At 58.9% G+C, this 8,470-nt stretch overlaps 1 protein-coding gene across 1 annotated transcript in view; it reads left to right on the top strand.

The window, feature by feature from the left end:
• Positions 1–1,453: 1,453 nt before the first annotated feature.
• SLC6A17 (solute carrier family 6 member 17) overlaps positions 1,454–8,470 on the top strand; it is a 43,954-nt gene continuing 36,937 nt past the window's right edge. The window contains exon 1 of the mRNA XM_054564776.1: positions 1,454–1,779. The gene's annotated coding sequence lies outside the window, so the exon portion shown is untranslated. The remainder of the gene's footprint in view (positions 1,780–8,470) is intronic.

Below are 8,470 nucleotides of genomic sequence, written 5' to 3'. Positions count from 1 at the left end.
AACAGCTTTGGAAGTTGGAGATGGTGTCCCAGGGGAGGACAGGTTTGTCTGCCGTCCAGTATGATGATGACGGTAAGTGTAGCAACATTTGGGGCGAAGGTCGGGCAGGGTTGCTCGCACCCCCTTGTGGAAGAGCCTTCCTAGGCTCCGAGTTCCCCAGCGCTGCAGACTCACCCGGGCGCCGGCCCACGTCCCTCCCTGGGAACTGGGGTTGAGGTAGACTGATTTGACCAGGAAGCTCAGGCTGCCCGCTGTGTCCTGAGTAGTAGAGTCCTTTGTCTCTGGCCCCGGAGTCTCATGTCTCCTGCCAGCACCCATGCAGCTGTGGCAGGCTAACTTGCCAGAACGAAGGGTAAAATCTCTGAGCCCTCAGAGTGCGTGACAACGGTCCTACGGAATGCCTTTCGGGAGGACCACTGAGACACCCTGCACTGCCCATCCTTCCCAAACACCTGTCTCTCATGCCAGGGTCCCCTTAATGTCCTCGAGAGCAGAGCTAATTCATTCCAGACGCCCCAAACGGCCCTCCGAGGCCCCGCAGCGTGGCTCCCACCCCCCTCCCTCCACCCGCACTCCGGCTCCTGCAGCCTTTCCCCTGCAGGCAGCCGCTCTCTCATTGCTTTGCGCTTCTCACGCTGTGCCCTCCGCAAAGGGTCGCCCTCCTCTCCTTCTGCCTTTTGAGTCCGGGATCCTGCCGCACCTCCTCCATAAGGTCTTCCCAGAGCCCAGGCTCCCTTCACTGTCCCCCACTTCCCTTATGTTCTAGAGGCTTCTGTCCTTCTGCCTTGTACTGTGGCTGCCCAGGTGAACCCCACTCTGCCTCTCCCGGAAGTTTCCCACCATCATCTCCGTGATTTCAGCCCCTACAGCACATGCATGCAAAAGGAGCGCAATAGATGAGCGATGCACCGAGGAGCTGAAGTGCACAGCGAGTGGTCCTGCTGGAGGTGGGATGGAAGGGTCCTGCGGAAGAAAAGGCATTCCCAGCGAGAAGGGAGGAAACACTGGAGGCGCGGGGCACCTTGCCAAGGCAGGGGGAACCAGCACTTTGCGTGCCACTGAGATCCGGAAAGGGGGGACTAAAGGGATGGGCCTGAAAAGGTGAAGAAATGAGGCCCCGGACTCCGGAAGGCCTTGGCCATTGTGGTCCCACTCCTCTCTGAGGGCAGAAGCTGTGGCGACCCCTCTCCTGGGCCTGGGTTCCTTGGCCAGGGGCCTCAAGGGGTTGATACCAGGCAGCCCCCGTCCCTCCTCCTGCCCACCCCCCTCCGCCTGCGTCGGCCATCAGAGCCTCGCTCGCAGCCCCGAAGCCTCGCATTGACGCGGGCCCGCGCGTGAGTCAAGCCTGCGTCACGGCGCCCCGCCGCCAGGGTGGCCTTTCGGAAAGCGAGGGAACAGTGCGCGCTCCGCTCCGCCCAGCTTCGTTCCGCTCCGCAGAGCCCGGCGTGACCAGGGCGCAGGGAGGGTGGCACTAGGCTCTGGCTTCTGCAGCCCCACGCGCTCCCTTCGCCGCGGGACCTGGGTCCCCGGACCGCTCGCCAGAGCACCGAGCGAGCCGGGGGCGGGAGCTGGGCCGGGACTGGCGGCGAGGGAGAGAGCGAGAAGCGAGCAGAGTCGCAGGCGCGCGGCTCCGGGTCCCCTCCCAGCCCCGGCCCCTGCCCGTCGCCGCCAGACTTCGGCTGACCGCGGGAGGGGCTGTGTGCCCGCCACCCGTCGGGGACCGCAGCTGCTCCGCGGGAGTGCAGGGGCCGAGTCCGCGCGACGGTCCACGCGGGACAGGTAAGTCGCGGGCCGCGTCCTGCCTGGCTTTGCCGGGTCAGCCACCGCAACTTTAGCTGTTCCGGCCCCGCCCCAGCCAGGAAGGCCTAAGAACCTGGGTACGAGGCGGCGCTGCGTGTGTATCCACCCGGCTCTGCGCGGGCCCGGGCTCCTCCCGCCTCTCCAGCCTCCGTTGCCTGGCGACGGAGCCCCGGGGCCGCGCTCCTCCGGCGTTTCGGGGGTGCCTAGCGCCGTGCTCACGAGTTGGACACCTGACGCCAGCTTCCGGGGCTCCGATGGGCCCAAGAACTCCGGAGGAAATGGGGCAGACTTGCAGAGAAAAGCGCCCGGGGCTAACCGGGAGGAGGCCCGGCAGGTCTCCCCGCCGGGAGCTGCGCGCCCAGGGCGCAGTTCCCGTGGGGAGGCTCGGGAGCGGCTGGAGACCCCAGCAGAACCGCTAAGGCTTCAGGCCCGTGACCTTGACAGTCTCATTGGCAGGAGAAGCAGAGCGCTCACGCCCGAGATGAATATTTAATCCCCAGTTCTGGGGCTGGTCCTCGCTGAATTCGGAGCTAGCGGGAAGCCTGTCCTCCCTCGAGGGAAGCGCATCCGGGAGCGGGATGGCGGAGACGGGGAACATGCGCGGGGTACAGGTCTGGAGGGGGCGCCGTCTCGGGAGAGAGGCCTCCGCCACGTTTACACCTGTGCGCCCGGGGCTCGGCTCCGTAGCGATGCTCGCAGTTCTCCAGGGGCGATGCCGCGGCGTAGCAGGAAGCCTGCGTTTCCTTTTAAAGCCCAAACAGCCCTCTCAAGGCTCCAGGTGTCAGAAATCCCGGGGCCCAGTCGCTGTCAAGAGGAATTTTTTTTTTTTTAACCCATTTGGTCCCACTCCTCTTTCCTTTGGTAAATATTTTAACGAATTCTTTGGATTAGGAGCTTTCTAACCAGAGTTGTATTTGGGGCAATTCAGCTGTGAACAGGAGGCAGGTGGGGTTGTGGAGACGGGAAGATTCGTTTGAGGGCACTAGCCATTGTCAACTGAAACTTCTAGAAACTAAGGAGATCTTGTGATGGTTCAAAAAAAAAAAAATATCAATCAAAACTTTAGCTAGAGCCTGTTAGGCTGTGCAGGACTTACTAACATCCGAGGGCAAGGTCGGAGTGTGTAGAGGTTAACAACGGGGCTTCCTGTGTCTCACGCTGTGCTTGCGTTTTCGGTGGGCTGGTGAGGTGGACCATCACCTGAGCAGAAAGCGCTTTGAGGTCACGCCTGATTGTCCTTGGCCGTGGCCCATCCACGGGGACCATCAGGGGCTCCAGATCCTCTGCTGGCTTTTTCTCGAATGGAGCAGCTGTGCCTAAGTAGGTGGTGCGTGCCAGCGAGTCCCTACCGCTCAGCCTGGAGGTGACTCAGTGCAGGAGGCAAATCGTGCCCACCCGCTCCCATCGGAGGGAGCTTGTTTGGCCTGAGTCACACGCAGAATTGTCTCACCTGCTTGTGAGCTGAGTGGAGTTCGGTGCCAGGACTTGTGAGTGGGAATGGCCAGGGTTTGGGGGCCACTGGTCAAGGTGGGCAAGTCCTCGGAGGGGGCTGAGCAGACCCCATGCTGCCTGGGGCCTGGGGCCTGGGGCCTGGAGCTCTGGTCCCTGGGAAAGGCAAGCAGGCCAGGCTGGGGGTGGGAAGCAGCCTCAGGGAGCCTCTGTGATTGCGGCCAGACAGGCCAAGGCAGGACGACCTTGGTCGAGCCACTTCACCCCTGGAGCCTTGGCTTCCTCAGTCGAAATCCAGGAATGCCTACGGTGCCTTTGCTGCAGGTCAATTCTGAACCCAGTGCAGACAGGTAGCAGGTGCACGTTAAATGTGCGTTCCCCACCTCTTTCTTTATGGGCCTTAACCCGGAGCGGTTCTTTCTCTCCCTGCCCTTGCTCCTTGGTGTGAGGGGGCGCTGGAGACATGAGGGAGTGACAGGGCTTCCCATGTGGCTGAGAAAGACCCTGTAACTCACTGCAGACTGACCTACTTCCAACCCTCAGTGCTCCCCAGGAGACCCTGAAGGGGGAAGCCTGAGGAAGGGCAGGGCTCTGGGGGAGGGCGGGCAACCCGCTTGGGTCTGCCGGGGGCCCTGGGCTGTCTGCCGTGGCTCCGGGGCAAGGCTCCAGCGGAGACCTTGACTCCTCAGGATTGTTCATGACTGTGGCCTGGTCCCAACTTATGGCACCCGCTGGGTGGACTTCAGGGGTCCCTGCCCTTTGATCAGGCCTTGCCATCCTGCTCCCCGCCTGTCCGATCTGTAGTGGAGTTAGAAGCTGCAAGACCGCTGTCCAGGAGAGGTGAGGCCAGGCTTCCCTGGAGGCTCCCGGGCCCCCAGCTCCCTCCTCTGTCATGTGCCTAGACTTGGTGCTGAACTGCCCCAAGGTGTTTGCCTCAAGAGTAGAGGAAGTAAGGAGGTCCCCAGGGCAGCAAGAAAGGCCCTGCTGACCCAGGGGACTCCAGTTTGCTCCTGGACAATTGGGCATGTGTTTGCATGCATGTCTGTGTGGTCACGTGCACCCTGGAAATCAACGCCCTTCCCATGAGATCTGGCAAACTCCAAGGGTGCTAGGGACAGCGATGAGAAGATTCCTGAGAAGCAGGCTCCTCGGCCTGGGTGTCTTCCCTTCCCTCAGGCCCCTTTCCCCGTCTGGCTGTGCTGCAGGACAATTCGTCACTAATCCCTTTAAAGCTGCTAAGATAAGCAGCAAAATACTTTAAAGGGAAGATGAATTTGGGCTCCCTCCTCCCCCCAGAACCAGGTCTGAGTTATCACTTGCTCCCAGGCTGGGCTGCAAGAAGTCCTTCACAGCCCCATATCTGGAGCGCTGGGATAGGGGAAAAAATTGTCACTCAGCCCCTGCAAAATAGTCTCACACCAGCCTCCCCTGGCTGGTGTCCCCGGCCTTGTGAGGGCAAAAGCACCGTTCCACGGGTAGCTCTGCGTTAGTGCCCTTGCCCGCACTCAGGCGGGACAGACAGAGACTGTGGGGAAATGTCCGCTTGGTGAGCTCTTAGGAGGGGCGGGTGCAGTTCTGGAGTCTAACAGCTCACGCGACGCTTGTACCCAGAGACAATATCCAGATTTTCACAGAGGCTTCCACGCTGTGCTAAGTGCTTTATTCATTCACCATCTTGTTTAATCTTCACCACCATCCCAGGAGACAGAGGCTGTGTTTGGCAGTTTTGCAGATGTGGGACTTGAGGTTCAGAGAGGTTAAATAACTTGGTCAAGGTCGCCCAAGCGGCGAGTGGCAACCTGGGAGTTTGAACTGGGGTCTGTCAGGTTCCCAACTTCATGCTCGTGACCATGACGTGCTACGTCTCCATCCTAATGTTTTTATCTTAGGTGGCCGAGGTGGCTACGGAAGGACCTGGAGCCAGAAAAGTCCAGTTAAGGGCTTTTCTTTGAGGCGGGACACTGCGAGCAGGCAGGCTTGGTCCGAAAGGAAGGCAGCCCCGAGGGAGGGGGTGGAAGGGCTTTTGGGGTGTGTAGCGGACCCCCCGGAGAGGGCGAGTCACCCTGCTGATCTGCTCCAGGTGTCCTGGGTATCTGATCAGGGAGGGCTGATTCTGTAGAAAGTTCGAGGGGGAGTGGAGGGGACAGCAAGGATTCAGCCGGTTTCCAGCAGGTTGCCGGCGGCTGTGCCTCAGTTGCTTCTGATGTGGGGAATCTCGTGGTCAGGTATTTGGCCGGTGACATAGACCATCTTTGTTCCAGCAGAGGCGGTGGCTTAGGTCCCTGTCCCAGTACCTTCTAACACTCTATACCTGTTCACTGGCCCTGTAGGCATTTACTCAAATGAGGTTGTCTGAGCCTGCGGGTCCAGTTCTAGGCGCTCGTGCCCTGAGAAAGGAGGTGGTGAGCCTCTGCCAGAGGTAGGGAATGAACAGACCTCCACTTGCAAGGTTTGGAGAATGCAGTACATGGTTCCACATGGGTTGGAACCCAGAAGATGGTTCCAGGCTGCATCTTGGTGCTTTGTTGTCACGCCTGCGTTTCCCTCCCCGACTTCTAACCGCGCCCACCCCATGCCCTCACAGTTTGTCCAGGTCCGGGGCTGGGGCTGGGGCAGCGAGGGGAAGAGGCAGAGCAGCCTGGATGTGGCCGGGAGGAGTTTCGCATCTGCAGAGTCAGGTGGGAACTCTAGTGTGTCAGGTTTCCCTGCTGGAGAGCACAGGCCAGCGACGAGCCCGGGGCCTGCAGTGGCTCCTGATGAGATCCCCGAGCAGAGCTGCGAACGCTCCGGGGCCATTTGCCGCCGCTGCCTGCACCAGCCACTCAGAGGGGCGCTGCTTGTTTCCCGGGCTCGTCCCCTGGAGGGCCTACCCTCCTCGCCTTTGGGACTCTGCCACTTGCGTCCTCGGCGGATCTGGGAAACTTGGCACGTGCTTCTCTCCATCTCCCCTCTGTCTGAGAAGTCACCGTCCCCGGGGAACGGGCCCACACGGCCCTGGCCTGCCCGGCACCTGCAAACCACGCGTGACCTCGGCGGGAAGTTCCTGCAAGTGAGGTGGGTAGCTGGGCGGGGAGCACTAATGCTCCCCCAGCCCCCGACGGCACACGGCGCCCTTCCCAGACACCCCTGCCCCACAGGCAGCCATTTTGTGGGTGCGCAGTCCTTGTATAATCCCGCCCCCAACCCCAGCATGAGTAATTTTAAAAATTAAAACACTGTTCATCTATGAATAAATTCAGGTATTAAAAAACACAATTAATATTCACCGTGTACAGGAAGCTCATGAGAACAGAAGCTCAGGCGCAAGATGGATTACGGGACTACATCATTCTCACGTTCAGAACCAGGCATACTCCTTAGAGAATAATTCTGGGTCACCTGAGTCCCGGGTAGCCTGCGTCCCCAACTTGGGAGGTGAGACTAGGGCCTGTTTGCTCTGTGGCCTCCCTGGGCAAGCGCAGGGCCAGAGGACATCACAGCCCCGCTCCTAGGCCAGGGGTCACCTCACCAGCTGCACTGACCCCACCGAGCTGCTGCTCTGCTCTCCAGGGCCCACTTGGGGCCACTTGAAGAAAACAAGTGGCCTCTTGCTGTGGTCCATCATTTCTAATTGCTGGTTCAATGAGAATTTCTGCTGGGTTCTGTGCACCGCTAATTTGCCACCTATTTCAGTTGCAAACAGGATTCATTGGTCCACACCCCAAATTCCTGCTGGTCGCACCCTCTCTTTAATTACAAGATGCTTAGGCACCTGTGGTTTTAAATCTCACTCTAGGCGGGGAGTGCTGTTTGCTAAAGCTCTTTCAAGAGATGTGAAGTCATCTGGTAGAGTGGCTTCCTCAGATGTTCCCAGGTGAATCTTGAGTGAGGACACGGGCCTCCTCCTTCCCGTGTGTCTAGAGGACAGAGGTGGGTTCTCCTGTGCTGGGCAGCTGGCTCCCAGAGTGGCCTGGCGGGCGCTGTCCACGGTCCTGGTACGCCGCCGAGACACTCTGCCTGCTGGGAATTTGGGGGCTTCTTTAGAAGAGCTGGAAGAAATCCCCTAGACCATTTCCCCAAATTGCATTATGTCATTGGCTTTGGGAAAGGATCTGGCCAGGTGAGGAGGCTCCTGACCTCAGGGAAGAATGGTGGTAGCCAGACTTGTCCCACTGTTGGCTTGCTGGGTAAGGCTCGGGTGAATCGCTTTGCAACGCAGCACGGTGCCTTGGGGAACTTCCGCTAGTGCCAAAGGTGGGTGGCATGTGGCCCAACAATCAGGATGCCTGCATCCTGTGGAGTGGCCTGGAGCAGCCTAGGGTGGTGGAGCCCTCCTTGTGCCCCCATGAGCCATGCCGGTGGGTCAGGCATGCAAAGAACTGGAAAGCACTAGTGTATTGGAAAGAACATGGGCTGCAGAGTGTGGAAGACCATGGTTCAAATCCCCATTCTCCTATTTCATGGAGCATAATCTTTTTTATGTTTTCAATCCTCACCTGAGGATATGTTTATTGATTTTAGAGAGAGGCGGGTAGGGGGAGAGAGAGGAGAAAGAAAGAAACACTGATCAGTTGCCCCTGCATCCTGGCCAGGGGTTGAACCTGCACACTTTTGATGCATGGGGCAATGCTTCAGCCAACTGAGCCACCGGCCAGGGCATGGCTGGGTAATCTTGTACCTGATATTTATCTTGCCTGTGCTTCTTTGTGAAATGAGGACCACAGTTTATCCCAAATTGTTGGGGAATAAATAACATATGCAAGCACAGTAGGTCTTCAGGGATGCTTGCTCCCTTTGCTGTGTCCTGTGGCCTGTTCCCGAGAGGAGTGCTTTTCTGCCCAGCCCCTCGCAGAGCTGCTCCAAAGGCCAGCGAGGAAACAGACTAATGATTCTGGTTCTCGGGAAAGGGACATCATGTTGGGTCTGTAATTAGGGGTTCCTCATCACTGTTCCTTCAAGTGCTCTTCAGCAGCCTGGTGGGTAACTCGGGTAATTGGGCCTCCTTGGTTCCTGCGCGCGCGCTCTCTCTCTCTCTCTCTCTCTCTCTCTGAGACAACAAGAAAGAAGTGGCTTTAAGAAAATCCAGGTCAGAGAAGCTGGGCAGATGCCGTGAGGACCCATCTGTCACCATCCAGGGCCTGCCGCGAATGAGGGGAGGAGAGTGAGACCTTCACTCGTCGCTCCTGGACTTTTTATTTTCACACCTGATTTTGAAAAATATTTTGATTTCCAAATGGGGACA

Source organism: Pteronotus mesoamericanus, unplaced genomic scaffold (genome assembly GCF_021234165.1).
Source record: "Pteronotus mesoamericanus isolate MK-2021 breed Mesoamerican mustached bat unplaced genomic scaffold, CSHL_Meso_final scaffold_99, whole genome shotgun sequence".
In the NCBI taxonomy this organism is placed as follows: domain Eukaryota; kingdom Metazoa; phylum Chordata; class Mammalia; order Chiroptera; family Mormoopidae; genus Pteronotus; species Pteronotus mesoamericanus.
Note: the sequence above shows the minus strand (reverse complement) of the source record. Positions and strands in the feature narration are given on the sequence as shown.